Source organism: Bufo gargarizans, chromosome 11 (genome assembly GCF_014858855.1).
Source record: "Bufo gargarizans isolate SCDJY-AF-19 chromosome 11, ASM1485885v1, whole genome shotgun sequence".
In the NCBI taxonomy this organism is placed as follows: domain Eukaryota; kingdom Metazoa; phylum Chordata; class Amphibia; order Anura; family Bufonidae; genus Bufo; species Bufo gargarizans.
The window spans coordinates 90,142,363-90,148,615 of record NC_058090.1 but is presented as its reverse complement, the minus strand read 5'-3'; the positions used below and the strand labels follow the sequence as shown (position 1 = coordinate 90,148,615).

General features: G+C 46.2%; 1 non-coding gene across 1 annotated transcript; it reads right to left on the bottom strand.

Moving 5' to 3' along the window:
- Window positions 1-2,518: 2,518 nt before the first annotated feature.
- On the bottom strand, window positions 2,519-2,590 carry TRNAG-UCC. Its single transcript has one exon. It is a non-coding gene; the product is annotated as a tRNA-Gly (tRNA).
- Between the last annotated feature and the right edge of the window lie 3,663 nt (window positions 2,591-6,253).

Sequence of the window (6,253 nt, the reverse complement as noted above, 5' to 3'; positions counted from 1 at the left end):
ATTATCCTGCCTTTCCTAGAAAGTCACTTCCTTCCATATCTACAGAATATTTGCTAACAAGCTGGTGATTTATCTGTTATCTCACATTTTCGTTAAGAACATAAGGATTGTTGGTATTTGAAGAAAATTTTCTTCTTAGACCATAAAATTCTGAGTAGATCCGTCTGTATTTTCCATTTTGGCCCTCATTTATGTTTCTGGTAAAGTTATAAGATAAGTAAATATGGTCAACATTGCAGCTCCCACAAGTGTTCTCACCCTAGCTCCCACAAGGGTTGTCACCCAACTTTCTTCAAGGAACAGCTAATCTACATTGAGAAGAGAGCCGAAGACCGATCACAGGTAACCAGATCAGATCAGAAGTCTAAGATGGATCTGTGACTATTATGTTACTGTTAAGGTCAGACGTATCGTCTGTCACCAAGCTTTTCCCAGATGCTGTTTTAAAAGAAAAAAATAGAAAAACAAAATTATAATAATAATTGGGGATTTTTTTAGGAGGTAGATTTTGATCATGGTGGATTATCAATACCAACCCTCATAACATGCAACCATCCCACAAGGACAATCATTTTTTTCTTTAATATAGGGGAAATTCTTTTTTTTTTTTTTTTTTTTACAGGACTCTCTCTAAAACATCCCTTAAATAAATGCACATGTTGTGCCACCTGGTGGTCGATTGATGGTGCTGCAAGTTATACCTTTCAAAAAGCTGCAGAAAATATCTGCCTGATAAATGTTTTTTTTGTGACCCACTGCTTCTTAAAGATTTTTATGTAAGGGAAAATGCCATGAATCTTAAGTGGCTACCAGACACTGTGGGTGGCACTTATCTCCAGGTGACCTCCAGGTTAAGAGTCCAAACAGTTTAATTATTTTTTTGTCCCCTAATGTCACATGTTGAGGAAACTTCAGGCATCATCATAGGCTCTGTATAATCTCTTTATGTTTTGTTCAATCCACCCCACCAAAATGCAAAGCAGAGTTCAAGTCAAAGTCCCGTGAAGGGGCATTGAATTTGATGAAGCGTTCTTCTTCATGGTATAAATCCATGTGAAAGCCAAGCGTCTATAGATTCAGACCTGTAGAGTGTGTTTTATGAGATGGAATAACATCTTGTCAAGAAGCTGCTTGTTTACTTTGCTACTCTTCCGTAAAGAACTGGGCACCAATCCAGTAGTGAGTATTCAGACACCTTACCAGACTGAGGTAATTCATTTGCACATACTACCAGTCAAGTCTGGAGGTCCAGATGGGCTGGTCAGAAGGTCCCAAGTCCTCCATCACAGATTTTTTTGTATGCACATGGTTGGACTCTTCAATTTTCATAGATCTTCTTGATCAATGCACGCATGTGGTAAATTTATACTCTCACATCTAAAATGGCATACTAAGCCAAAGATGGATATGACCTCATAGTGGTGGGTGATGTAGGTCTTTACTTGATTTTAACTTTAGTCTTGTTTAATGACTTGGTATTATTCTTATTTCATGGCATTTAGTTATTATGACCTCCAAGTGCACTTAACTAACTGTGGAACAAAGTTATGTAAAAGTGACTTTAGATAACTTTGGTTATCGATTCTTCTTGACTTGGTGATGTCATTTCCTTGCATGACCTTGATTCTGGACAATTTTTTGCTTTCCCGTAGACTATTCCTGACAAGAAAATTTTTATAAGATGTTGACTCTGGACAACCATTCTTACTTATTCTGGATTTGGTAGTGGTCTTGCGTCTTCAAATGTGTAGTCAATCTCAAATCAATATTGGCCAAACAACTGTGATTTCGTCAACTTGATCTGAAAATCATCAGATATTGGAACATTGGCTAGTTAAGGGGTTGTCCATTGTGTAAAAATTTTTTTCTTAAAGTGGGTCATAGAACAAGCCAGATAACAACCTACTAGGACCTTATGGAGTCACTCCCAGCCGGTCTAGCTGCTGTCTGTGCGGTGCACTGGACTATACTCTGCATATTAGCTGGTGGTCAGAATAATGTGACTTGACTGCTTGAAAAAGACCGGGAACGGTTGAAACGTCGCATTCCCTTGCTGTTTACTATGGAATAAATCCACCTTTTTTTACCACAAACCGACGAGTGCTGCAGATTCTTTCGTATTGCTATTTGATGGTGGATCAACAGCCAGGATCCTGATCTGCTGGCACCAATATTACCGTGGTTAAGGTACAGTGCATGGACTTTCCAAATTGGCTGATTTTGGAGATAGGAGTGCTGCCGGACCTATTTATATTTTGACTGTAGTACTGGCATAGCCTAGCAGATGATGGGGTGTCGTAGTCCCACTTTGGCCTCATTTTTGTTACATCAGCGGACACCAGTACTAGCTGCAGTGGGCTAGTAGGATTAGTACAGCTCTAGCATCAGAAGCTTCAAGCTACATTTGATATCTGGAGAATGTGATCTCTTCTTTCCGAGACGCGCCTCTGTATTTAACCCTTTGAATCATTAACCAAATTTCGAGATGATATCCTAAACGTAAAAAAAAAAAAATTGCTGCGATGGCCGGGAATCGAACCCAGGTCAACTGCTTGGAAGGCAGCTATGCTCACCACTATACCACCATCGCTCACTGTATGATTTCCAAAATCCCACCTAGGTCTCCCTCTCCTCGTAACCTGATGCAGAGACGGAGGTATTCCCTCATCGGGAAGCACCGACCACCGGGGGGACAATCCTCTGCCAGCCCGGGTCCTCGTGCAGCTACAGGAACCGGCAGCTCCCCTTTCCCCCTCCAGATGACATAATATATCAGACGGGGAAGCTCCACATACATTCCTGATGTTCAGGATATTGGTGTGAGGAGCCTCACCTCCAAGATCACCAAGGAAGTTCTTTTATGACCTCTGTTAAAAGATAAGTGCACTCAAAGCCTAAAAAATTAGGGGTGACTTCAGTTACCTCCATGAGTCCCAGAAGCTAAGATAGGGGCTGTTTGTTGAGGTCCTCACTCTGCACAGTTGCTTTGGAGTAATGGTCATCAGTGATTTCTGACTACCTGTCCCTGGTAGTCCTGAATCCATCAGCTCCTTGTATCTCAGCTTCTTGGGTCCTGCTCCTTGCATCTCAGCTTCTTGGGTCTGCTCCTCGCATCTCAGCTTCTTGGGTCTGCTCCTGGTAGCCCAGCTTCTTGGGTCTGCTCCTCGTATCTCAACTCCTTGGGTCTGCTCCTCGTATCTCAACTTCTTGGGTCTGCTCCTTATATCTCATCTTCCTGAGTCTGCTCCTCATATCTCAGCTTCTTGGGTCTGCTCCTTATATCTCATCTTCCTGAGTTTGCTCCTCATATCTCAGCTTCTTGGGTCTGCTCCTCACATCTCAGCTTCTTGGGTCTGCCCCTCATATCTCAGCTTCTTGGGTCTGCTCCTTGTATCTCAGCTTCTTGGGTCTGCTCCTCGCATCTCAGCTTCTTGGGTCTGCTCCTGGTATCCCAGCTTCTTGGGTCTGCTCCTCGGTATCTCAACCTATTGAGTCTACTCTTCGTATCTCTGTGTGTCACTGACTTTCTACCCGATTAAGGGTCCATTCACACGTCCGTATAAGTTTTGCAGATCCGCAGATTGCGGATCCGCAAAACACGGACACCGGCAATGTGCGTTTTGCATACCGCACATGGCCGGCACTCATAGAAAATGCATTTTCTTGTCCGTAATTGCGGACAAGAATAGGACATGTTCTATTTTTTTGCGAAGTGGAAGTGTGGATCCACAAATGCAGATGCGGACAGCACATTCCGGCCCCATTGAAAATGAATGGGTCCGCACCTGTTCTGCAAAATTGTGGAACGGATGCAGGACTCATTTTGCGGATGTGTGATGAATGGACCCTTATTGGTTGTCGCTCGTTACCAAGTTTCCCGGGTTTTTGAAAATTAAAAACTAGTGATGCAATGATGGTTCACCTGATGCTACAAGACCAGTAATGATGAGCAATGTCAGGTAACCATACTGTAAGGACGGCCATATTGGTTGTCACCCAGCTTTCTAAGAAGCAGATAGAACTGCAAATGTCATCAAAGCCAGCGTCTAAAGGGTTTTCCGGGACTGAAGAACTGATCAGGTACCCTTCTCTGATATGTTGTCAATATCAGATGGGTGGGGGTCTAACTCCTGACACCCCGCCCATCATCGTGATGGCATCACTGCACTGTGCCGCTTGTGCCAAGCAATGAGCCGCTACGCTCGACGTGGGAACCTGGTTAAAGTTTTAATAATTCTGAAAGGACCATTGTAGGGGGACATGAAGAAGAAATTGTACCATACAGGGGGCAATATAAAGAGGCACAGAGGGGATGTTATATGTGGTGGGCATAAAGGGGGTATTATTACCTGTGTGGGACACCAGGCAGGGCACCTTTGACTTTGTAAAGGGCACAAAGTGGGTATTATTACTGTGTGGTGGGAACAAAGCAGGGCACCATTACTAAGGGTACAAAGTAGGCATTATTACCTTGTGGGGCACATGGTGGTGTTGTTATAAGGGGCATAAAAGGGGGTATTACTAGCGTGTGGGGCACAGAGCGGAGCTAGTAATACTTTATGAAGGGCATAAAGTGGGCATCATTACTGGGGTGGGGCACTATAACAAGAGGCCATAAAGGGAGCTTTATACCAGTTAGGTAGCACAAAGGGGGCGCTATTACTGAGGGTATAAACGGGGCATTAGTACTGTGTGGGGTGTTATTACAAGTAGGGTTGTTGCGGGTATTGAAATTTCGATACCCAGTCGATACTTTTGTCCCGGTATCGATACGATACCGGGATTTCCATTTTTCCGATACTGGGTTGCGCTGCTGCGCAGTCTGGTATCTCTGAACATGAGCGCGCTGCTGTCAGCAGCACAGGGGAGAAGGAAGCAGTCTCTCCCTACCCCCTGTGCTGCCACCAAAAAGAGAGGGGCGGAGGAGGGGCGGGCGCACTGCGCCACCAATGATAGGACTTTTCCTGGGTCCGGACATAGTTAAGTATTAGGCTACACAGAGCTGCGCCTGAGGGGTTAGCTGCCGCTGATCTGCTGCCAGTACCCGCCTCCTGTATTAAGGGTTAATTATCATTGGTGGCGCAGTGCACCCGCCCCCCTCAATCCCCCCACCCCATTAAAATCATTGGTGGCACAGTGCGCCCGCCCTCTCAACCCCCCCCCCCCCCCAATATTAAAATCATTGGTGGCAGTGGCCACAGGGTCATGTTCCGTGGACATTCCGCATCACGGATGCAGGACCCTATTCACTTGAATGGGTCCGCAAATCCGGAGATGCGGAACTGGAATCTACGGAACGGAATCTTGCGGAGTGCTTCCGTGGGGTTTCGTCCCGTACTTCCGTTCCGCAAAAGGATAGAACATGTCCTATCTTTTTGCGGAGCGGCCGGATCGCGGACCCATTAAAGTGAATGGGACGGTGTTTGTGCATTGCGGGGCGCAGCACGACCACGGGGCGCACACGTTCATGTGCAGGAGGCCCCACATAAAGTGGGCATTATCAGTGGGCAGGGGCACAAGAAAAAGTCGAGGGCATGAGAGGAGCACAAGGGGGGCACTATTACTACGTGGGGAGTGGTTGCTATTGGAAGTACGAGGCATAAAACGGTATTGCCACTATGCGGGGTGGGGGGCAACTCTGAAGGACACAAAGTGGGTATTATTACTGGACTAGGGCACTATGACAAGTGGAGGGCATGAAGGGAGCGTTATACCTTGTGGGGGCACAAAGCAGGTACTATTACTGAGGGTACTAAGTGGGACACTGTTATTGTTTTACTTTTTGATGGGCACAAGGGGGTTATTACTAATACGTGGAGCACTGTCACTCGCCCACAGGTTTATGTCCCTGTCTATACATTATACTCTATACATTCTCCATTCTTCCATTGAAAATGTAAATTCTATGATCTGAATTTTAAGCGGGCTCCGGGGCCCCCGTCCTCACACCCGCTCCTAATCCACCTCGTCACCTGCCCCACTACTGCGCTCCAATAACCCAACCGGGGTGGGCGTGACTAGGACTATCGCGCCTCAGGGTGTAGAAGGGGCGTGGTTACAACCCCTTCCAGAGGGTTCGAAAGGAAAGGCGGGAGATTAGAAGGCTGAAAGGAGTAGGACGTGGGCGTGGTTTCGGCTAGGTCTGCTCGTCACTGGCCGCTTGCAGGAAACAGGCGTGGCCTAGGGGGCGTAGAACGGCTTCCAGAGCTTTCCGAGCGGGGCGTGGTTATGCAAATAGACTCTTGGGTGCGTG